General features: G+C 39.7%; 1 protein-coding gene across 5 annotated transcripts in view; it reads right to left on the bottom strand.

Annotated features, from left to right (window-relative positions):
* INF2 (inverted formin 2) overlaps positions 1 to 25350 on the bottom strand; it is an 85071-nt gene extending 59721 nt beyond the window's left edge. Inside the window, exon 1 of one of the 5 annotated variants that reach the window (XM_074213230.1) lies at positions 24892 to 25350. The gene's annotated coding sequence lies outside the window, so the exon portion shown is untranslated. The remainder of the gene's footprint in view (positions 1 to 24891) is intronic. The other 4 variants (XM_074213228.1, XM_074213227.1, XM_074213231.1 and 1 more) reach the window with 4 other exon arrangements.
* Between the last annotated feature and the right edge of the window lie 456 nt (positions 25351 to 25806).

Here is a 25806-nt window from a genome sequence, read left to right as displayed (position 1 = left end):
GACAATTAGTGAGGGATTAGGCAAAGAGAGAGGTGGAATGTTAGTGGAATGTCAGAGTTCTAAGGAAGTGGAGTACTTGTTGGTAATCAGTTCTATTGTGTGACCTTCCTTTTTGGTGACTGGGGCAGTAGGAAGAAACAGGTCATGGAAGGTTAGGGACTTTGAAGGACAATCATTCTGAATGCTGACAGTCTCCTTATATAAGGATTAGGGGAAGGAAAGATGATCAGGCAGGACTTAGATGATTGAGAAGATATTTCAGGATGAGGGACAGAGATTGGACATAGAAATGAGGGAATGTGTTTTGTGTATATGTAGAAAGAGAGACTTGTGTGTGTATATTTGGGATGGAAGAGTGGGTAGAGAAAAGAAGAGACAAAGAATAAATCGATTTGTCTGCCTAACAATTTAATTATTTAATTAAAAGTTGTTTTTGTTGCTGTTGACTACAGAAGTCATCCTATGTTCAGCTGGCCTAGCTCCAAGATGTTTTTCTCTGATGGTAGTAACACTCATCCTCTTGATACAGCTGATATTTCTTTGGTTTTACGAAAACTACATTGGATCAAGAACTGACGGCCAATGTACCTGACCCATTCTATGGAAAGTTCTGCAAGGAAGTTTCCAAGACACAGTATCACTATTATTTCCAATTTTTTAGCTGTAAAACTTTCCCCCTTTTCAGTTTACACATGAATTTTCCTTCCTCCCTCAGTCTTTCCAGGTAGTCAGTCATCAAGCATTTAAGTACTTACTTTGTTCAGTGTGCTAAATGCTGGTGGTACAAAGCAAAATTACCATCAATCTGACAAAAAAAATTTGTGTCTCCTATGTCCAGACACTGTTCTAGCATTGGAATTACAAACATAATGAATAAAATGGTGCCTACCTGCAAGAGACAACTTACATTATAATACAAGAATATGTTTGGGTACACACACACACACACACACACCCACACCCGATAATCTATCCCCTTTACACTCATAGTTCTGAAATTTTCTTTCATTTATTACAAGCATTTATTATCTTTTCCTTATACTCCATATTCTACTGAACAACAATAAAAAGTAAACTTTTATAAAAATATGCAAAGTCTAAGAAAACAAATTCTCACATTGGCTATGCCCAAAACTATACTGAACCTTTCTTCAAAGTCAATTTCAAATATAATCTGAACATAATTATCTTCTGTGAGATTTTAAGCACAGACCAACAAGTCAAGAATAATCATTCTTATTTTACAGATAAGGCCAATAATCATTCCACAGCTGTCATGGATACACTCTGGTCATTAACTGATTGAGTGAAAGAATAAGAGTTGGAAGACTAAATGGTGTCACATACAATGAGAAGGCAAAACCCTGGAGGTCCCTTGGCTAGGAAACCTAGGGACTGTGACTGGAAAGGAGACTGACAGAACCAGAACTGAGTCCAAGAAACCTTGAGTTGTAAGGAGACCTGAGTTCCAGTCCACTATGAGCCTTTGAATATGCCATTTCTCTGGTCTTCAGTGTCCCAATCTGTAAAATGGAGATTAAACCATCAACCCTGATTAAAACACTGGGATACATGGGGAGAGAAAGTAAATGTGGTGGTGTTAAAAGACTCAAGTTTCAGGATTTGTTATCTCTGATATTTAATTACAGTGTGACTGGGTCATTTCCTCTCTATGTGCCAAATGTTCTCATGTGTAAAATGAGAGGATTCAATTAGATTATCTCTAAGGTCTTTTTTCAGTTCTAAAAACCTGCCATTTGTGAGAATTGAGAAAGTGTTTATCAGGAAATAGAAGCCCAATGGAGCTTCTCTCTTCAAGAATTCCCAAGGTATGGGGCAGCCAGGTGGCACAAGAATAGAGCACTGAACCTGGAGTTCAATGAGCTCAAATCTTGCCTCAGACACTTAATAATTACCTAGCTGTGTGACCTTGGATAAATCATTTAACCCCCCACTGCCTTGCAAAAACCAAAAATTAAAATTTCCAAGGCACTTTGTCCCCATCTCTTCTTTGCCCCCTTCATTCTTTACTCTGCAGTATACTTATTGGTATATCAGGTTAGCCCAATACATTAGGATACAAGCTTTTGGGGGCAGCTAAGTGGTGCAGTGGATAGAGCACTGGCCCTGGAATCAAAAGGACTTTAGTTCAAATCCATCCTCAGACACTTAATAATTACCTCACCCAATTACCTTGGGCAAGATACTTAACCCCATTGCCTTGTAAAAACAAAAAACAATTGTAAATTAAAAATTTTTTAATTTGTAAAAAAAAAATACAATTTTTTTGAGGACAGTGACTTTTATTTCTATCTTTGGAACCCTAGCTCCTAGCACAATGCTTTATACATAGTACATACTTAATGAATGATGAGTTGAATTTATTTATTGAATTGAAATTATAGAAAGGGCAGGCACAATTAGTAAACATTCTTACTGTTACAAGGCAAGGTTGGGAGGGTGGAGTGCTCTCCCCACATTCCAACATAATCATTACTAACCACCTCCTCCCCAAATGACCAAGAAAAACCAACAAAGCACAAAGAGTATACTCAAAAATATTGACTATCCTTGTGAAAGAACAGTCTGTCCTCACTCCTACACTTGCTTTGCCCACCAATGCAAAGGGCAGATTATGGACAAAATCAACTTCTTAGCTTGGCATTCCAGGCTCTCCATCCGGTTTAGAATCTGGTCTCACACTTTGCCTGTCCTCTTTATCCCTCCTTGCTCTCACACATATGGGAGCCTTTCATGAAAGTGGAAATTTCTCTTAAGACTTTGCCTTGCTCCTTATACTTATAAGCCCCTCTGTCTTGCATTGCACTTTACCTATGTACATGTCCTTCCCCCTATGAGACTGTGAGCTCCTTGGGGACAGGGACAATGTATTTCTAATGCCTGTGAGTGAGACTCTGCACATAGAAAATACTTTTGAAGTATTTGTTGTTGAATTGAATTAGCTAGTGGTATTCACTGAAGAGCAAAACCTTGGTTGGACCCAATTCTGCCACTGTATGACTTTGAGTTGAGAACAATCATTCCCCTGTTCTGATCCTCAGTTTTTTCACTGGAAAAGGGGTGGTCTAAAATTTTATATGGAAATTTCCATTGCAATTGTTTCCATGAAGTTGTGCTGAAACAGCTTTCTCTTCCCCCTGATTCTCTGATATCCCCTTTAATTTCCCCCTCCCTCGTCCTCCATGTGTTCCATATTCTGCTCCAAGTACATTTTTATTTTTTAAATTTTTTTTCAAGTACATTTTAGCACCACTGTTTGCCGATGTCAGGAAAGTTGACATCTGTCTCTCTCCCCAGAATCCCAAGGAAGTGGCACACTCTTGGGAGAAATGGGTTTGTCAGACTCTGCCTGTCTGGGTGTTCTCAGTATGGGCACCATTAGGCAACTGCAGACAAGTATGCACATACATCCAGGTGAGCATCTCAGACACACGACTTGACTTGTCTATTCAATGTTCTCTGAGTTGTTTTTCCCACAGCCTCATTTCCTTCTGCCGCTGCTTCTTAGGACCAGGGTAGCTATGGATCCACTCAGCCCATATCAATATCTATCCATTCTCACCCCCTTTTCTCCCTCCCCACAACTCAATGGAAAAGCTGTTTGCTTCTGTCCCACTCACACCCATAGCTTCTCTCTTAATATCAAAGAACCTTAGACTCTGAGTTTTAAGGGATCTTTGTGGTCATGTGATATTGTGCCTAGTCTAGAGCCTCATATAACACTGTTTCTTAGCTGCAATTCAGAAAATAGGTCAATTCTTGCGTATACTTTGCATTCACATCTGGCTTCACTTGGAAGAAAAGAAAGAAGGAAATAAACAATAATTAAATGCCTATAATGTGCAGGCATAGTACTAAAAAATGGGTCACAGTCCTAATTACTTATACACAAAATGTCTAATATGTAAGCATTTAAATACAATTAAAGATGTACAACTTTTACTAGACTGTTCACCACTAAGGGGAGGGACAGAGGAAGGGAGGGTGTTAGAAAAATGTGTAGCATAAATATCCAAGTAAATGAATAACATGAAATTGGAAAAATAAAAAATAGCAAGTTAAAAAAAAAGAAATGGGTCGCTTCCTAAATACATTTTGTATTCATTCTCCTGGGTCAACTGCTTTTGTTTTGGCTCTCTTCCCTCCAAACATTCTTGGTCCTAGAATACAGACCAGAATATGTGTATTCTCTGAAAACGTTTTAGAAAAGACAAATCTGCACAATTTTGTCAGTCAAAAATAATGCATTTGGGTAGTCTGAAACAACCTGGCTTTTAGTGACCTAGAATAAGTACCTTCCTTTCTCTGGATCTGTCTTCCTATCCATACATAATAAGGGATTTGAAATCCTATCCCTTTTAAGGTCCTCCCAGCTCTGGCATTTTAATTTTTACAGCACTAGTCCCACCCATTCTGAGCACTTCCAGTGTATGATGATGTGGAGGAGGCAGAGGAAGAGCAGACCTCAGTCCTCTTCTAATAGTCAGGAGTGGGAATAGGAGGAAACAATTCAGGACATGTGCCCTGAAAAAGCTCACAGTCCCAGGTAGAAGACTATCACATACAATGAAATGATTAGGTAATTACACTACACAGTATATGATTGGTCCAGACAGTGACCTGAGTAAAGCTCCAAGTTCCTCTTCCTAGACACTATGACTCTGTTAATGAAGTCCAAGATAACATTAGCTTCCTTAGTTGCCATGTGTTACTATTAATCTATCAGAGTTTGAAGGTCATGAAGATCCTGATTTTCCCCCCAGTGTCCTCCCCTCAAATGTTCTCACATGTTTAGACTTGTCCTTCCCATCTTATAAACTTGACTTTTTGACACCCTTCCTCCCCCCAGTGAAGAATTGAATCAGAGAGACACTAGGCAGAGAGAAATATTGTATTCTTTTTTCAATATTTAGAGATAAATACTGCATTCAGACAAATATTATAATCCAGATAAAAATTATAATTATAATATATTGTTATGACACTTTCCTTTCTGTAAGGGCCTTGTACTTACAAGGCAAACTCTCTCACTTAGCAGAGAATGCATCTAACAAGGCCCCCATCCCCAATTAACCAACTGGGAAGACACTATGCTAAAATAGTTCATTTTTAAAACAGTTAATATCAGTTAATCTACTCCTATATCTCATAAGATTTCCAGCTCATGTATGTTTTGTTATCTAGACAGGAACCATTCTGGACTAGTGTCTTGAAACTCAAACTCATACAAGAAAGGATGCCAAGGCACCATAAAAATTCTTTAAGACACCTGGACACCAATTAAGCTACGGCCCTAAATTACAACCCTGAACCAAAGTTAACCCCTCGACATGTGCTGTGGACACTGCCTTATTTCACGATACTCTTTAGTTGCTCCTCTGTACCACCCTAACCCTTCCCTAACTCCTCCCAGAAGAAACAACATATTTTGCTTCACTTAAAAGAATCCCTAGCTTCTCTCTTTAGGTTTGTTTTTCCACTAAGGAGCAGTTCAGTTGCAAAATCCTTGAAATTATAATAAAAAACTTTTTTTCCTTTCTCTCTCATCTTTCATAAGAAATTCTACTGTGATTCTGGTCATCTCTAGCAGTAACTTTTGAATAAAGTTTATACTCTTAACACTTCTCAGATTGAGGAATCCCAGCAATCTTTTGTTTGCAGATTATACACAACACACACACACACACACACACACAAACACACACAAACACACACACACACACACACACAACCAGCTCCCTCAGTCAACTGTCTAGCTGGCATCAGGAGTAAATTTACCTTTACTCATAGTTGGGCCATCATCCTAACTTAGCAATATATTTGTAGGTCTTGATTCTATCATGCAATATAATAGGTTACCTATCATTATTATCTATAAATCTCATATACCTTATCATATATCTGAGTCTGTCTGAGTTGTTGATAAAAACAAACAAACAAACTATGAGTTAAGGTCTCTGGGGATCCTCTACCAAAGATGTCCCTCTAAGGTAATATCAATCCATTGGAGACATATTTGAGGTTCAATTAGTGGTCATCAAATTCTGTATATTTTACCTATCCAGTATCTCTATCACCCTTAGCCAGAGTATTATAATAGCAAAGTTGACCCTCTGTTTCCAAACCTTTAATCTATCTTGCATAGAATCAACTCTCTAATGCTCATATGTGATTAAACCAACTGACTCCCCTGTTTAAACAGTTTTTCCTGGCTCCATTACTTTTGGAAGATGATCTAAACTCCTCAGGGTGGCATTCAAAGTCCCAGACTACTTTTAGCTTCCATATAAATGTCTACTAAGCTAAGAGAAGTTTCCCTTGTCTCAAGTGGTTCCCAACATTTATTCATGCTATTTCTTCCCTTCTCCCTACCTTGGAAACTTAAGACACAGAACAGATAAGTGCTTAATTAACTGCAGCTCTACTGACCTTAAGAGGGAAAAGACTATGAATCAATTTATTAAGGTAATATTTACATTTTTATTAACATCCCTCATTATCTGTAGCCTCTCAGATCTTTCCTAGAGTAGTAGCTTTCAGCAAGTGATAAAATGTGAATTTTACAATTAGGTGAGTATTTTCACTGGCTCCTCAGCATCCATCCAGTACTTTCATATAATTGAAGTTATATACAAGGCACTATTAGGTACCAAATTCATTCCTGGGAGCAGATAGGTCAGTGGAATCTGATTAATGGTCTCAATGGTGCTCCACCCTTAGTCCCCACAGTAGGAGAGAGGAGTAGCTAAAAGAGATAGGGACCAAGAGATAGCTAGGTTGTACAATGGATAGAGCACCAGTTATATGGAGTCAAGGGGCCTGAGCTCAAATATAGAATCAGATACTTAACACTTATAAGCTATATGTCTCAGGGCAAATCATTTAACCTGAAATACCTTGCCTAAGAAGATAGATAGATACTTAGAGAGACAGGCAAGGAAGGCAGACAGACAGACCATGCTGAATGAAGTCAGACCTCACAGAATCTCAGTGGAAATTTAGCTCAATCAAAGCATGAGCATGAATCTTCTGCATAACATCTCTGAGAGTATTCCACCTGAAGACCTCCAGTGATAGGGAGGAAGCCAGCTAGTTGATAAATACTTATTAATTTCCTATGATGTGCTGGACCTTGTGATAAGAGTTGAAGCCTCAAAGAAAGGCAAAAGATAACCCCTACTCTCAAACAGATTAAGGGGGAAATAACATAAAATAATTACCTACAAGCAAGATATAGACAGGATAAATTAGAGCTACTCTACAGAGGAATCAGGAAGGCTTTTACAGAAGCTTTGACTTGAAGGAAGCCAAGAGGCAGAGAAGAGGAGAGACAAAGTTCTAGTTGTAGAGGACAACAAATAAAAATGGTCTGAGTTGAGAGAGAGAAGTCTTGTGGAAAGAACTGTAAGAAGATCAGGGTCACTGGATTTCAGAGTATATTGTGGGAAGTCAGAGATGTGGGAAGACTGGAAAGAACGGGGTTGACTTTATGAAGGGCTTTAAATGCCAAAGAGAGGATTTTACATTTGTTCCTGGAGGTAATGAGGAGGCATTGGAAATTATTAAATAGGGCTATATGTTTGTGACATATTTAGACTTAGACTTTAGGAAGATGAATTTATCAGCCAAATAGGGGACAGACTAGCCTGAGGAGGTTTAACACTGGGAGAACCACTAGTAGGCTATGTCAATAGTCCAGGTGTGAGGATCTAAAGGTCTATACCCAGGAGATGGCAACATCAGAGTTGGGAGTGTATTTAAAAGATGCTATGGAGGTAACATTTGTAGGTCTTGACAACAGGACATAAGAAAGGATGAGGACTAAAAGATTAAAGTTCAAGTCTGGGTGATTGGGAGGATTATGGTGCCCTGACAGTAATGGAGAAGCTGGGAAGAGGGGAGTATTTGGGGAGAAAGATAATGAATTTGGGTTTGGAAATATTTAGTTTAAGATGTCAGTGGGTTCAATAGATGTTCAATAGACAATTGGTGATACAATATTGGAGAATCAGCAAAGAGGTAGTCTTGAAATAAATTTGAGAATGACCAGCAAATAGTTAATAATCGAACCCATGGAAGCTGATGAAATCACTAAACCAAAAAGTACAGAGGTAAGCAGAAAGTTCAAGACATAGCCATGGGGTTCCCAACCCACAATTAACAGGCATAACTTGGATAGAGAACCAAAGGAAACTGAGACATAATTAGGTAGGTGTTAACAAAAGGATACTCTCTCATTCCCTAGATTACAAGGCATTTACTGTGAGAAGAACTTGCAAGGGAGAGAAAAGCTTGTAAGGGAGAAGAGAAGGAGAGAGCTGTCAGCTACTCAAAGGAGGTATAGAGTTGGGTGACATATTAATAGTTTCTAGAGGCTTTCCATCAGGAGGTGGGAGTTAAAGGGGAAGACACCTGTAGACACAAAAAAAGTCAGGGAGCAGGATGTTTAGAAAAGTCCCCAACAAGTTCTCAAGTCTGCAACTGTTGCTCAAGTTTCCCTTGAGCTGGTCAAGGCTGGTTCTATGGTTTCTGGCAGCTATTGGTATTTCCAAATTGGGTTAGAGTTCCCTCACAAAGGAGTATGTAAAGCAGCCCTGGGCTTCAACCCTGATTGATGTGTGACTCCAGAGTCCTGCTCACCTGTAAGGAAGGGAAGCTCCTATTTATCTATAGTCATTACAAAGCCTGCATTCACAGAGATCAAGGAAAGAGAAAAGAATATTAAGGTATTTCAGGTTGAATGATTTGCCCTGAGACATACAGCTTGTAAGTGTTAAGTATCTGATTTGATTGATAGTGTCAAAAACTATAGAAGACAGAAAAGATCATTAGATTTGACTTTAATAGATTATTGGTAACTTTGGAAAGAGTATTTTTGGTTTTCTATTAAAGTACAAAGAAGAAAGAAGAGGGGGCAGCCACAAAAGGGAATGGGCATAAGGAAGTTGGGAGTGGGGAAGGGGAAGGGGATTTGAATGACAGTTGGAGATTCAGAATTACTGGGAGTTTGTCAATCATTGATGAATGGGTTCAGTTGAGTTATTAATACTCCTAGGAGTTTAGCCTCAGAATGGAGTTCTCTCAGGATGTAGACAACCAGGGCAGTAGATCAGCAGGGAATGAGGTGCCCTGCAAGTGAGAGGTCAGTCTGGAAGACTCCAATGGAATGGCATTGCAATGGAATAGTATCTCTCTGATCCCCTATGAGCAGGAGAAGCCAATTTAGGAGATTAGGCATGCTTTCTGGTCCTCCAACAATGTTGTCCATTCTATTTCTGGATAGATATAATTATGTTAAGCCAAGATTTTCCTCTCTGCAACTATACCTGCCCTTCTATTGCTTCTAGTTCTGTCCTCTAGGACCAAGAAGAACAAAGCTAATGCTTGACATCTATGAAGATGGCTATGACAGTTTTTCTCATTCTTGGGGTCAACACTCCCTAGGTCTTTTTTTTTGTTTGTTTTTTTGCAAGGCAATGGGTTAAGTGACTCGCCCAAGGTCACACAGTTAGGTAATTATTAAATGTCTGAGTCTGAATTTGAACTCAGGTCCTCTTGACTCCAGGGCTGGTGCTCTATTCACTGTGCCGCCTAGCTACCCCCTCCCTAGTTCTTTCAATGGGTTACTTGGTTGACATGGTGGTCAGACTCTTTGCCATCTTGGTTGCTCTTTTCTAGATTTGCTTCAGCTTGCTAATGTCCTTCTTATTTCCTTGGCAGCATGCCTTGCTTGCCTCCTAAGCTGTCTTCTTCATGCTCAGAGGGGATCAAGGAGATACCATTCCATTGCATGTCAAATCTCCTGGGTTCACTTCTTCCTGTCAGCACAGCATCAGAGATATGCCATTCTATTGGAGTCTTCTAGAATAGCCTGTTCTCACTTCCAGGACCCTTCCCTGCCTTGGCAGCTGAAAGAAAACACACTATTCCAGATGTGGTCTAGCCAGGGTAGATACAAAGTTTGACTCTCAATTTCTTTATCCATAAAATGAGGGTAAGACTTGTGGTCTCTCTTCCCATGAACTATTCTGAGGAAAGCACTGTAATCCGCCTGTAATGCTTTATCTTTGTGTGGAAAGACCTCTGTTTAGAACAATGTCTTTAGAAGAAATTCTTAATTGAAGAAAATGCTAAATTTTAGTTAGAGGTTGTTGAAAATAAATACATAATTTTTTTTCCCATCCAAGTTCACAGACTCTGGTTAAAAACTTTTGGTAGTGTATAAGATGCTAGATTTGGGAGTCAGGAAGATTTGTGTTCAAATTTCTCAAGTAGTTATCAACTGTGTGAATTTAGGGAAGTTAGCACCTCTCTAGGCCTCAGTATTTGTAAAATGAGGGGAATTTAATTAAGTGCCCTCTATAGTTCCACCCATCTCTAGAAAAGTGATCTACGATCAAACTAGGTAAATTCAATTCAGAGAGGCACATCATTGATTGAATTCTTCAGTCATGGCACTTCTTAAAATGTGGCTGGTGGAAGGAATCATAGACTTTTGAGGTGTTGAATAGGTCCTAGTTGGGAAGGGTGATATGGGCTAGCCCTAAATTTATCTTCAGGGGTAGAAAACCTTGGTCCCTATTTGACCTTAATTTCAAGTCTAATCTAATGGATCCGATCATCCACATTTACAATTCATTGAGAGGGAAGAAAGGACCTATCAATCAGCATAAGGCTCAAGTCCTTAGTCTATTATTTGGCTTCAAAGGTCTGCTTTACTCTCAGAGTTTAGGTCACTGAAGGGAAGATGGTCTTGACATTGGCTACAGTAAAGAAGATTTCTCTTCCTTTCTGCCTTCATAAAGCTAAAGTGAAAATATTAACATTACTTTGGCAGTTTGATAGCAAGTATTTTGGGTTAAGGATCTTTCACACTTAATAGCTGTGTGACCCTAGGCAAGTCACTTAACCTCTTTCTGCTTCAATTTCCTCAACTAAAATAATCTTCCAAGATTGTGACAAGGAACAAATGAGCTAACATTTGTAAAGGTGTTAGCACAATGCCTGGCAAGTAGGAGCTTAATAAATGTATGTTCTCTTCCTCTCTTCATCAAAACTCAAAACTAGAGAGCATGACATAGGAAGAAAGAATCACTGGTTTTGAAACAGTTGTGCCACTTATGACTAGCTGTGTGACCTTAAGCAAGTTCTTTCTCCTCTCTTTGCCTCAGTTTCTTCCTTTGTAAAATGGGAAAAATAATTCTTGCACTCCCTTCTCCTGCTTAAAGCTGATGAGAATCAGCTAGGATACTGTGTGTAAAGCTTTTGTGAATTATAACTAGAGGGGACAGAAGGAGAAGAATCAGATTTCTGGTTTATATTTTTAGCTCTGAATCACCAGCTTCATCAAGTAATTCCCAGTTTGATCTACTATAGTTTCTTTGAACAGTAGCAATTCATTTGAACTTCTGCCTAACTTCTTCTACCCTTCCTTCTTTCTCATCTTTCTCTCCACACAATGAATGTTGTAAGAAACTATTATGGCTTTAAAAATAAGATTAATGTGAAGATTTTCTTTTTTTTTTTTAATTTTGAAAGCATTTAATTAGCCGGAGATTATCCTTCTGAAGAGATGTACAGAACTTGTGCTACTCTGGGTCTGGCAAGCAAAACTCCTTTTCCTCCTACGCTCTTGTCACAGACATCTGCTGACACTGGCCTCTGACTTCCTGCCATCCTGTAACTGAGAATGCCAGGTATCTCTCTGCCAGTCCAGTACAGTTATAGAGAGACATAGGAACTATAATGGAAGAGGATTATGGCTGGATCCCTGATCCTAACTATAGCTATGAGACAAAGAAGAGGCATTCTTCTCTACTTTAAATGACATTCCAGAAGAGGCAGATTAATCATAGAAATTTCAGAGGCAGAGAACTGAATGTCTATATTCAAGGCATGTAGGGAGAATAATTTACTCAGCCCTTTGAATCTTATCTGAGGTGATCATAAGACAAAAAAATAGATAATTCAAATGGCATAAAATTAAATTTTGCAGGTTTTTTGCTGGAATAAAATTAAAAGTATGTCCAATGAAATGAGAAAATAATGTCTGGAAAAAAATTTACATTAAGTATTTCTGATTAAAGCCTGGTATCAAAGACACAGAAGATTGACATAAATTTAGAAGACCAGGAAACATTCTCTAATAGACAAGTGGTTGAAGGATATGAATCAGCAATTATCAGAAGAAAAACAAATAGCCAACATTCATATACGTGATTATTCCAAATCACTAAAAAAAGTAAGCAAATTAAAATAAATGGTTTCACATCACAGTATATTGACAATGGTGATAATTTCCTTACTACATGTTGTAAGGGTTGTAGAAAACAGGCTTACTTCTACATTGTTGGTGGAATTGTTAAAAGGACCTCCCATTCCAGAAATTAAATTGGAATTATGAGAAAAGTCAATAATTGGTTCAAATAGTTTGACCTGAGTACTCCTCCATAAACAATTATAGGAAAAAAGATTACATATAGATAGATGTAGATATATAAATATAATTTAAAGATATATATAGATACATATATAATTTTCATATCAGTACTTTTTGTAATAACCAAATGAATTATACAATGGGTTCCAATCAGTTGGAGAATATGTAAGAAATAAGCTATAGAAATGTAATGGAACATTATTGTAACCCCAAAGTGATGACTAATGAGAAATTCATAGAAATCCCAAAAGACTTGTGTGAAGTGATATTGGGTAAGAAAACAGATAGAATCTACAATGAGGAGACAGCATGCTACAAGAATGCTGATTTGAAGGCAGAGGATCTGGGTTAAAATTTCAGCTATGTCACTTACTATCTACATGACCTTAAAAAAGTTCCTGATCTTTCTGGTCTTTGATTTCCTCAGCTATAAAGGGAGAAGATTAAACCAAGTTATTTTATAAAGTTCCTTTCAGCTCAAAATATAAATTTGCACAATAAATCTAATAAGATAAATTATAACAATTTAAATGAACATCTGGATTCTTTAGAGCTGATAAAGGAATTCACCTTCCTCTCTGTCCAGAAATGACACTAAAAATGTTTAATTCCATATAACAATAGAAGACAAGATTGACTTTAATTCAAGGTTTTGTCAGAAAGCAGAGTTCAAATGGGAAGGGAGAAGAGGAGAAGATAAGTAGAATTAAAATAAACAATAAACCTTAAAATGCAATAATCATTATTTTAAAATAATTTATGCAAACAAGAAAAAATCAATCTTTTCAAATAATAAAGAGCCTGGCAAACCAAAAAAAAATACTATTTATCCTTCAATTCATTTTCTCTGAATTGATAATAATGGCAATTTGAATGTGTTTAGGATTTTTTGTCTAGTCATTATTCCTTTCACTCTATCCTAGATGCTTCTCCTAACTTTGTATAGTTCTTTGGTCTTATTCATATTCTGTCTTGTATTCTACTTATCTGTATATGTCTTAACCCTTCAATAGATTTTAAGTTCTGTAAAGGATGAAACTGTATCATCTTTTCATCCTTATGTCCTCAATAGCAAGTTCTGCAATCAAATAATGAATTTATTAAGCTCCTCTATGTGCCAAGTTATGGTGTGGATACAAATACTCAAAGATACTCCTTTATGTACTATGAATACAAATAGAAAGAACGAAAAAATCCCCAATCTGAGAATGTTCTCAAGGAGGAAACAAGAAGTACACTGAACAAGAGATTCAACCTAAATACAAAGTTTATAAATACTAATAGATGCAAAGTCTTTAAAATAGAAAATAGTTTGGGAGAGAGGGTACCATAAACTCGGAATGGGAAGATGCATTAGGAAATGGTCCAAACAAAAGACAATCTAGAGCTGACCCTTGAAGAGAAAGGCAAAAAACAAAATAATATAAGGAACAAATTCATTCCAAGCATGGAATGATGATGGATAAGAGATTAACCATCATATGCAGAGATGAGTTTTGATGAGTAGTAGGGAGAGTGAGGTCCAATAAGAGAGGAAGGGTAGGATAAGATCAGGCTGTGAAGGGCTTTAAAAGCAACAAAGGAATATATATTTTATCCTAGAAGTTATTGGAAATCAGTGGTGTTGAGTGGAGAAGAGGCATAGTTAAATCTGTGGAAAAGAATTCTTTAGCCAGATATCTGTAAAATGTCCTAGAATTGAGAGCACCTTTAGGCAAGGAAGTAGTTAGGAGGCTGTTGCAATAATCTAGACCAGAGGTGAGGGGAACTGGGTCTAAGGAGGTAGTTGCGTGGGTGGAGGATACTAGAGATATTTTGAAGGTAAAAATGACAAGATCTGACAAATAAATTGGCTTGTACAAGTGGAGCCCTATAAAAAGCCTGCCTGTATCTAATAGCAAACAGTGGGTACCTACCACTTGCCAATTAGCTAGAAATTTTATAAATAACTCAGATGTCTGAAAACAGAACAAGATGATTACAACCATAGAGGCTGCCCAGCTGTGGGAAATGAGGTATAAAGGTTTAGGGGTCACCAGGGCTGGCCTTGGATTCAGAAGAAAGAAGCCAGAAATCAGCTGCTTCCTGTCCTAGGCAACAGTAGTAAATTTAATCAGGATAAGGATAAACACATGAAGTAGGGAAGACTAATATGGAAGACTAGGGAAGAACCATTGCAGTGAAGATTTAGAACTGGAAACGACATTCAAGATCATCTATTCTAATTTCATTTCATTGAGGAGGCAACTGAGGATTCTGGTCAACTCAAAACTTGGCAGCAGAACTGTTACGTGATGTTCAGTTTCATGAACAAACTAAAGCAATTATTTAAAAAAAAATCCAAACTAGGTTATTGTGAGGGATGTAGAATGTTTGACTTCCACAGAATGTAAGAGGAGATTGTTGGTTTAAAAATATACATGTATTACAAAGACTGGGGTCTGTCTGTGGTTGTGCCTATGTGCAGCTATGTGAGTGTAAGATAAAAGAATTGACCCCAACCTGATGAAACCTGAGATTAAATTAGGCCTGCTCCATCTGGTTCTGAGTTGACCTAGGGTCCTTTTCCTTTTCAAATGACAGTATATTCCTCCAAGCTCATTAGTATAATGACCAGGGTGGGAAAAACGTATTATTAGAGAATGGTATAGATTAGATTGTAACCCTGACCAATGATTAGCATAGAGGGGAGGGATAAGCCTTTCAAGACTAGACAATGCCATAATTTGCTGCCTTTCACTCTAGGAGAAGTAGCCCTCCTCTAAAGAGAAGTTTATTAATAAAAGCTACTTAAATCACTCTGGACTAAGTATTTACAAGTCATTTATAATAATTATCATGGAATAAAAATGGTACTAATTCAATTCACTAACCAAAACTTGGAAAGTTTTTTTAACATTGAAAAAATATTGTAGGGGCAGCTAGGTGGCGTAGTGGATAAAGCACTGGCCCTGGAGTCAGAAGTACCTGGGTTCAAATCTCATCTCAGACACTTAATAATTACCTAGCTGTGTGGCCTTGGGCAAGCCACTTAACCCTGTTTGCTTTGCAAAAAAAAACAACCCTAAAAAAAAGAATATTGTAGTTCTTCCCTTTTTTTCTGATTCTTCTTTCATAATGTGACTAATATGGAAATATGTGAAACATGAGTGTGCATATATAATCTATTGCTCTCTGTCTTGAGGAAGCGGGGAGGAAAGAGAGAGACAAGAAAATTTTATAAAAATGAACACTGAGGAGCAGCTAGGTGGTGTAGAGAATAGAGCACTGGCCATTGAATCAGAAGGACCATGTTCAAATCTGGCCTTAGACACTAATTGTGTAACTCTCTGCAGGCCACTTAACCCCAACTGCCTTGTCAAAAAAAAAATTGAAAGCAAAAATGAGTGTTGAAAGCTATTTTTTACATGTATTTGGAAAAAATAATACTATTAAGATTAAACTTTTTAAAAGAGAAAGAAAAATATTAAGTTCAAGTAATTAAAAAAATGTAGGTCCTCCATTTCTCTTCATTTATGGAGGTTGGGGGGAATAGGGGTGAGAAAAATCACAAAGTAAACTGGGTTATTTTTAGGCAAAGTACCAAATTGAAGATCATGCAAGATGCCATCCACAATAATAACAACATATAAGTTATTTTGCAAACTTCAAGATAGGCAAAGCTCTTTTATTATTTAATTTGACCTGCACATGAACAACCCTAAGAAGGGCTACAGCTGCAAAAAAAGCTGAGAGTGACTTGCCCATCAAGAAACAGCTAGGAAGTAACCAAAGCTAGAACTGAATAAACAATCTCATGTCTGTATGTTACTGAACAGAAGTTGGAATGGATGATCTCCTAATAAGTTTAACTAGAGTATCAAGTTTGGGAATCAACTATTACAGTGGACACAGAGATAAAATCTCAACACAGCAACATAGTTGGGCATTAAGGAAATTTCTGAAGAGAGGACCTCCTCTTAGATTCTCCCTCCCACTATCCTGGCTCCATTTGTCTCTCAAGGTTGTTGTGAGGATTAACCTATGATCTTGCATTTATTAAATGCCTATTAAGTGCCAGCAACAAATGAGATACAATTTGTAAAGTATCTAGCACAATATTTGGCAAATAGTAAGCACTTGATAGACCCTTTACTTTCTTCCATCTCCCTCCCCTCCCCCCAACTCCACCACAGCTGCAGAAATATTTGAAGCAACCTTTCACTTATCATACCTGATTGTGAAAGATCCTGGAACATATATCTGGGATTGGGTGTTAAACATTAGGAAATAATAATTTGTATCTTTCTCCATTGGTTAATGACTCATGCTTCCCAGATTTCAGCCCATATCTATAGACTCCAAGTTACCCCACCAATGCCTAAAGTTAGGCAGCCCTTCTTCACCTAGGGTGACTGATTATCAGACTGCCAGAATTGGAATGGACCCTACCTTCATTACCTCATAAGTAAAATGGGGATAATGATAACTTCCTCCCAACTCCCTTACAGGGCCATTATAAGGAAAGTGTTTTCTATAGTGTTACAGAAATCTGAATTATTCTCTATTTACCCAAAGTCACCTAGGTAGTAAGTAGCAGAACTGGAGTGCAAAGCCTGTCTGGAATTCTTGATGATTAATCCAGTAGCCATTTTCTTCTCCAATGGATTAAGACAAACAGAGTGACTTACCCAAGGCTGAATATCTAATAATGCCTGTAACTGCATTTGAACTCAGGCCTTTCTGATTCCAAGCCCAGGATTCTATCTGGCACCTGACTCCAGCACTTAGCTCTTTCCTCTCATCAACAAATATTAATACTGTGACTACTAACCTGTGTGTTGTCCTCATACTGGAGAAGTTCCAGAACCATTGCTCTAGGCAAATCCCTTCATTTTTCCCAGAGACAAAGGGTCATAAAGTGACTTGGTGAAGGATTTTAATTAGAACTCAGTTGTTTGAGCTCCTTCCAATTCTTCCAAGATGCTAAGAATTCTGGGTTTAAACCCATACATTGGAGGGCTTGATCTGTGGTTTATCCTCTTCCTTCAAGCAAAGAGATGGCTGCCAATTAGGAAGTGGGTTAGCAGGGCAGGAAAGTGCTAAAATTCCACTTGAGCTGTCCTAATATCATTTTTTGCCTCTCAGGTGAAGATATTAATAATGAAAATGAATTCTGGAGTTTTTGAAGGGGAAGGTTAGTTCAAAGCTTACCTCAAGTTCTGGTGCCTCCAGAAAGCCTTCCATTAGTAGTCTAGCCCACAGTAAACTTAAAATCACACAGTTTAGAAATTGTTTGGGAGCAGGGAGGGGATGGGAGCAATGAGAAGTGAGAGAGAAGAGATTTTTATTTGTTAAAAAATAAGTGAAAAGAAGTTGTGTGTAGAATCAGAATGGAAAAGACCAACAATAATTTCTCTTTCTTTACTGAACATCCTTGTTTAGGAAGCTTGGACTTAGAGGAAACCGAAATCCTTGGCACTGTCCTCCCTCCCTTCATTGATGCTTGCTTTGCCATGTGTATAGCCAAGGAGAACAAATATAATACCTTTCCCACATGAGGACCCTCCTCACATTTGAGACAGTTTGCATGTCCCCTCTGCCCCTTCTACTCTTTAGCCTAAATATCTTCAGTCATCTTCACTATTGCATGGTTATCAGTCACCACTTCAGCCTGGGTGCTCTCCTCCTCTGAAGGCTTCCAGATTGTCCACATTCCACTGCTTGCAGGATCCAGCCCAGATATGAACAATGTAGCCCAGATGTGTTCCCCCAGTAGGACTATTGCCTTCCGTGCTTTAGAGATGATATTTCTGTGTTTCTACTCTCATCATCCACATGAAGTGCAAATGCTTACTGAGTATCACTCATGTTGCCAGGTGGTTTCACCAGCTAGTGGGGTACTAAGGTAAATAAGATTTGGTTTTTCTTAGTTCATAGGAAGCTAATGGTTTGCTTGATGAAACAGGATAGACAGACTAAAACAAATAAGGTAGTATTTCTCAGACCCATGAACAAGTCAGTCACTCCAGGTCAGAGGTCATTTTTGGGTGGGATGACCTTTTTCTCTCCCCCTAATGAGGATGGGAGGAGTCCTGAAGGCTTTAGTCTTTTTTCTTCTCTTTCTCCCTTACAACTGGACCAAGTTCCTGGTCAGGCAAAGCTGTGGAAACAGCTAAACCTTTAGGGAGAGATGCCAATTTCCCAGGTATTCCCAGAATTTAAAGATAGAAAAGACCAGCTCTAGTCCAACCCCCTCATTTTTCAAATGAAGTATCTGAGGCCTCTCAAGGGAAGCAATGGTAGTAAGTGTTACAGCAGGAATCTGAAAATCAGGCTTCTGAAGAGATTTTACAAGCTATCTAGCTGAAATGACAGATAAGGAAACTGAGGCAAAGGGAGGTAAAGTGATTTGCTCAGGGTCACACAATTGTAATCTCTTGAAGAAGTATTCAAATTTAGGTCTTCCTGATTCCACTTCCAAGATTTATCCATTATAGCACACAGGTGCCATCCAATTGCAGCATCTCTGTTGATCATATATGTTAATTTGCATACAGTTGCAAAAGCTATTAACAGTTACTTTCCCTAAGTCATTTGTACATTTTTAAAAAATAAGAACACTTAATGTCTTCACCAAAAGGAATGAATAGTAGCACTAATAAATCACATTTAGGTAGCAAAATGATGTAACAGAAAAGAGTTCTCTACTTTGTGAAGATTGTGTGACCTTGGGAGAATCATTTTTCTCCTGGGCCTCAGCTTCCTTTAAAAATGAGGGAGTTGTCATCAGTTCTCAAAGCACATTTGCCCTGAGACCTTTTATGGAGATCTTTGAAGTCAAACCTATTTTGGGTTTTTTTTTTTGTTTTTTAGGTTTTTTGCAAGGCAAATGGGGTTAAGTGACTTGCCCAAGGCCACACAGCTAGGTAATTATTAAGTGTCTGAGACAGGATTTGAACCCAGGTACTCCTGACTCCAGGGCCAGTGCTTTATCCACTACACCACCTAGCTACCCCCAAACCTATTTTCAAAAGAATATTAAGATTGTTATTTGTCGATTAAAATAGTCTCTTTTCCAACTATATAAACTTAGTCTGGATTTTCTTCACATACTTCAACTAAAACAACCTAGTGCAACAGATTGAATGCAAAGGCAGATATGAGAATCCAGCTGTCTTCTTTTTTTTTTAGGGTTTTTTTTTTTTTGCAAGGCAAATGGGGTTAAGTGGCTTGCCCAAGGCCACACAGCTAGGTAATTATTAAGTGTCTGAGACCAGATTTGAACCCAGGTACTCCTGACTTCAGGGCTGGTGCTTTACCCACTGCGCCACCTAGACACCCCATCCAGCTGTCTTCTAATGTAAATCAGATACCAAATAAAACAATGTCATTTCTCATTAAATTTTGTTTTGGTATATAGTTACTTTTCATTAAAAATTTTATTTTATGTTAACATGGAATGAGTTTATTATTTTAAATGAATTAATAGTTTTAAAAATGTTTGTTATAATTTCTAATACAATAAAATTTGATCAATATAACCCACATGATCAAAAGCTCTTTGAGATCCTCAATAGTTTAGTTTTTAAAAAGACTAAATAGGTTCTGATGCTTAAAAGTTTTCGAAAACCACAGGCCCAGATGATCTCTTTACATGAACACCTTTTTCTAAACTTACATGTTTCTGTGTCTTGCTATTGTACCAGATTCCTTTCAACTTCCTCATCTGTAAAAGGGGTTTCTAGCTCACTCCAGTGACCAGTCCTTTGTTTCCTTTCCTGGATCCTCTTTTGGATCATGACTTCTAACCCTAGGTGATCCTCAAGGTTTTGTTCTGAGTCCTCTTCTCCCTCTATATACTGTACCTTTGCAACATCTCTCAAACACATTACTCTGGTGCAGGCTCACATCATCTCATTTATGAACTATTCCAAAAGCCTGTTGGTGGATCTGCCTAACTCAGTTTCGCCCCATTCTAATCCATCCTCCATTCAGCCACTAAAGTGATTTTTCTAAATGTAGGTTAAATCATCACCTCCCTGCCCAATAAACTAGTGATTTCCTACTGCCTCTAGGATCAAATATCAAATTTGGACATTCAAAGTCCTTCACAAACTATCAGCCTCCTACCTTTCTAGTTTTCTTACACCTTACTCCCTGATATACACTCTTCATCCCAGTATATTCTGACTCTTCCACAAACAAAACAAGCCATTTATTACCTGCAGGCATTTTCTCTGGCAATCCCCCCCATTCCTGGATCTTTCAATTTAACTACTGACCTTGCTGGTTTCCTACAAATACCAAAGAAAAGCCTACCTTTCATAGGAAGTCTTCTCCAACCTTCTTGATTCTGGTAATGGTCTCCCATTGATCCTGTATATAGCTTGCTTTGTATATATTTGTTTGTATGTTGTCTCATCTGTTAGAAGTATGCTCTCTGAGGGTCTCTTCTCATATCCTGGTAGCCTAACATAATATCTGGCACATAGTAGGTACTTAATAAATGTTTATTGATCGATAACAATACTAATGAGAGTACCTACCACAAAAAACTGCTAGGAGACTCAAATGAAATAATGTACCCACTAAAGCATTTTGCAAACTATAAAGTGCTGATGTGTTTTACTATCATCATCATCACCATCACCATCATCATCATCATCACCATCATCATCATCATCATCACCACCACCACCACCACCACTATCATCCTTCATATTGCCCCTAATCTTCCCCAACTCAGAAATGGTTATGAAAGGAGGGAAAGTGTTTTGAGAAGTGAGTGCAGTTTCTTTTCCCAGAGATATCTTTCCCTTTGCAGATTCCCATAGCCTGTCAGTGTCATAATGAAGTTCTGAAGTAGTCACACAAGGAGTCAGTGAAGTTTCCTAGTTGCTTTGACATTGCCTTAGCAGCCTTTAAGAATTAGCTAACTCTTCCAACCCACTAAAAATAATTGCACTTTGATCAGAGGAGAAAAGAAGCTATTTAAGGTAATAATTTAAAGGTCTTATGTATGAGCACAGGCAATTAGCACTGACATCTACATCAGCATCCTACACAAAGCCTGGGAAACACTTTATGTCACTTGTTAACTCCAGGTTACTGCTGAAGACCTTTTTGTGCTGTATTATCCTCAAGTCTGCCTCTTCCTGGAGCACTCCCTGATTCACCAGGAGGGTGGCAATTTCTCATCTACTTCCTCATGCTCCTCCAAAGATCATCTTTTCCTCTCATATTACTTGTATATGGCAACCTTCTCTCTGGAAGAATACTTGTAGAAAGAATACTGGATTGGAGTCAGTAGGCCTGGCTTCAAATTCCATCCCAATCATTTACTAGCTACAAATATCTCCCCACCTCTCAGAGCATCTGTACCATGAGAATAGATACCAGAACTGACTGCCCCATAAGGTTATGAAGAAAGCATTTTGCAAACTTTGAAGTATATAGAGATTGGCATTATCGTTATTCATGTACACCCAACAATATTGGCTCTAGTCTTCAGTCTTTCCTTGGCAAGTGAATCTGTGACATTCACTGAGTTTCAATCTTCACTTCTCTAAAATAGGGGAGAATATCTTTTGTTATAGAATAACCTCTCTTACAGAGATGTTATGTAGAAAGTCCTTTGTGAACCATTAACAAACCCAGTAGTTAACAATTGTCATCATCATCATCATTATTATTGGACTATAAGCTCTGAGGTCAGGGATTGTTCTTTTGGAACAGGATAGGACCTCTGGCAACTAGGAGTTTACTGAGACTTTTGGACAGTAAAGACAACAATGAACAGGAAAAAGGTCCTACCAAATAGAACCAAAGGGAAGGCATTTTGGCAGAGCTAAGTGAGGACTGGACTTAAGAGTCAAGAACACCTTTGTTCAACTTCCCCTAACTAGCTGTGCAACACTGGAAACTCACTTGTTAAGTGTCAATTTACTTAGACTGTTGGATGGTAAAATGGATGATGATGATGAGGATGGTGATAGCTACCATTCATTTATATGGTGCTTTATTATTTGCCAGGATACAACACCTGGCTTGCAGTCAAGACCTTAGTTCAAGTTTGTCCTCAAGACACTCAAGACCCCAGGGCAAGTCACTTAACTTCCTTGCCTCAGTTTTCAAGGCTGTAGTGAGAATCAAGAAAAAGGTAATTGAAAAGAGCTTAGTGAAATGTCCGGCACATGATGGGTGCTATGAACGTTAGCTACTATTACAGGTGTGGCACTTCTCTCATTGAACTGTCCTAGGGCTCAAGTAAGGTAACAGGTATGTAAAGTGCTTTGCAAACTTTAAAGTAAAAATCAGCTGTTATTGTTCCACTTCACCTATAATAGGCACTTCAATGCTGGGGCACAACAGCTTATATGATTATCCTTAATATTTGCTAGAGGATTAACCACTGGATTAATCTAGACAGATGTTCTGATGAAAGTCACTGCCCAGAGTCATCAGGAAAACCTGGGGTGTTTCAAGGATATGGGATGTCTGTATCAGGGGTTTTTCTCTGACACTGGACAAAGTAAATCACTCCCAAGGAACAATAAGAACCTTCAGGATACAATCTGCTGAGATCAAACAAATGGGTTTGTGTATTATTTACAGGGCTTGGTTTCTTTTTCCTTTTCTGCTAGATGTTTGTTTCCCCCCCCCCCCCCCATAACAGGAACAGGGAAATCTTGGGGCCAAGAACTCCCTTTCCTTTTTCTAGAGACTAGCCTAAGGTCAGGAGTTGTATCTCTTCCTTCCTATCTCCCAAACAGTAATCTGCCAAAATAACTTTGGTTGACAACTTTGGAAAAGGATTCAGTAATAGTTAACTATTCCAGACTATGCCAGCTTCAGGAGAAAAATTCATGACCTGGGCATTAGGCCTCAGACAAACTTTTTTCTTCTCCTTTTAAGCCCAGAGAGCCTGTTGTTTGTGCATGTTTCCCATAAAATTCAGTGAGCCTCTCAGTTCAAGCTGGCAGTCCAGCTTCAGAATTGCTCCCCACATTGACTCCATAAAGAACACAAAGACATCCAATCTGAAGTCCCATGGGGGCCTTTGCCCTTCTGCCAAGTGCACCAATGTGTGTCTGTCTCTGGTGGTGGGAGGAACAGAGGCCCCAATTCCATTCCTAAGAACAGAGGATCCTCTAGCAGAACACCAGTGTTTTCAACAAGCTGACTCTCTCTACCCACAGCCTGGAACCCTGCAAAGTTCCTGCTATTGTAAGGTCCTCCCTCCTTTTAAAGTGCCAGGCAGCTGAAGGGCTTGCTCTCCAACAGAGGGAAAAATTATTGTAAACAGAACAGCAATTATTCTGTTCAAATAGTGCTTAGTCCCAGACCACCAACACGGTGGAGGATTTTACCTCCCCATCCATGGCCAGATCACAGGGGCCCCTCTTTGCAAACAACATCCCCAACCCCATTCCCTAAAAACTCCAAAGGGATGAGGCTCGTGGACGGACAAGAGGGTAGAGCAGTTGCCCTCTCCAGATGACAGTGGGACTGTCCTCTTTATCACCATTATGTTCCCCCTCAAAACTATTTTTACCCCTAATTCTGCTTGAATAGCAAGACTGGGAATGGTCTGGTTTTCCCCTCCAGCTGCCTGCCTCCCGTTCTCCCCCCCACCCCATCTCCTATCCAGCTTCAATCCTCTCTCCACTTCGCACCACTCACTGCTCTCCCCTCCTCGTTCACCCCCCCCCCCCCATCATCTGCCAAAATCTTCCACCTACATCCCAAAGATTAAAGTTCAGCCTTCACAGACTCTCCTCAGGGTGTGATGCGCTCGGCGTCACCACAGGAAGGATATAAACACCAGAATGAACCAGAGCGATAGTCCCCACCGCTGCAGCCAGACCCACCCATTCCTCCAAACAACGGAATCCAGAAGTAAGAAGTTGACATTTCCTCCCTCATGTTTTCACTGAAGTTCTTTCTGAGAAAGAATAGAGATGGGGCAAATCTGAAAGTTGGACGTGAGGAGGTTGCAGAACTTAATCCAGAAAGTCCCCCATTTCCTTTGGGTAAAGTCTGATTTGGAGGAGGGGACTATTTATGGAGGGAGCTATTTAATTGACTGTGTAGTGGAAGAAATAACTAAAAAGACTGGCCACGACCGCCTCCGAAGCCCGGGGTGGAGGTGGGAGTGTTTGGGGAGGTGGGATGGGGAAGAAAGGGGAGGCGCCCGGGAGCCTTGGTCCTTCTCCCCGCCCCCGCCCCAGTCCTTTTTAGCCCTCAAACTGGATTTGGGAGGCAGCGGAGTGGCGGCATTATCTGTTTGGCCCCCTCCAGGAAATAAGCAGAGACTCAGGGAGGAGGGCTGCTGCCTCCACCTTCCCAAACCTCCCCAAAGCTTCTCAGAGAAGTAGGGGCCAGCTCTGCAGGGGCAGCCCTCCCACTGCAGCCCGTTTCCCCCTTGCCCAAGTTCCCGCCAGACTTACCAGGAGAGGAGAAGTGGCAAGGCTGGAGTCTTGGCTCTCTGGATCCCAGCCTTGTCTCGTCCGTCAGTCTGGCTGTCTCTTTCTGCGTGAATGCTTCTGCCAGACAGAACGCCGATTGCCGGCGCCTAGTGGCTTGGCACTGGGCTCCGGGCGGGGCTCCTGGAGCTGGAGCCTGGAAGCGCGGGGAAGGTGCGGAGGCGGCGCCCGGCCCGGCCCGGCCCGGCCCGGCCCAGCCCCGCCGGCCCCGCCCAGAGAGGCCCACGTGGAAGGAGCCGAGGCTGGTACGGGCCAACGCCCAGGGCTTCTGGAAAGCCCGAGATGGGGAAGGGAGTGGGCGTCTCTTCCTGGGTTGTTCAGAGATCATTTGAAATAACAGATGTGAAAAAGAAATAGCCTGGGTAGTTGGAAAGAACCAGGTTCAGGACTCCTGGGCTCAATTCAGCTTAAAACCCATCAACACAGGACTTTTTAGATCGGCTCTATGGTTTCATTGGTGTAAGGACACTCCCACTAGCGTACAAATCAGCGCTGGCTCTAAAAGAGTTTGAGAGCTGCTGGGGTTAGTCACACAGCCACACAGTCAGTACAACAGCTGAGTTCTACATAGCTAGATGGCGCAGTGGGCAGGGAATCTCCCTGAAGTCAGGAGAATGAGTTCAAATCCAGCCTCAGACACTAGCTGTGTGACCTTGGGCAAGTCACTTAAACTTGATTGCTTCCCCCATCCCCCCAGGGCTTTCTACAGGCATCCTGATTCATATCTGGTCGCTGAACCCAAATGGTTCTGGAAGAGAAAGTGAGGCTGGTGACAGCACAGCACCCCCACCCTCTCACTCAAGTCCAATTCATATGCATATCCATGGTATCTCCTTCCTAAGGTCCTGGTCTTGGAGAAGAAAGGACAAACGACATCAT

This window comes from Macrotis lagotis, chromosome 1 (assembly GCF_037893015.1).
Source record: "Macrotis lagotis isolate mMagLag1 chromosome 1, bilby.v1.9.chrom.fasta, whole genome shotgun sequence".
Lineage (NCBI taxonomy): Eukaryota > Metazoa > Chordata > Mammalia > Peramelemorphia > Peramelidae > Macrotis > Macrotis lagotis.
The sequence above is the reverse complement of the archived record's forward strand: the minus strand, read 5'-3'. Positions and strand labels throughout refer to the sequence as shown.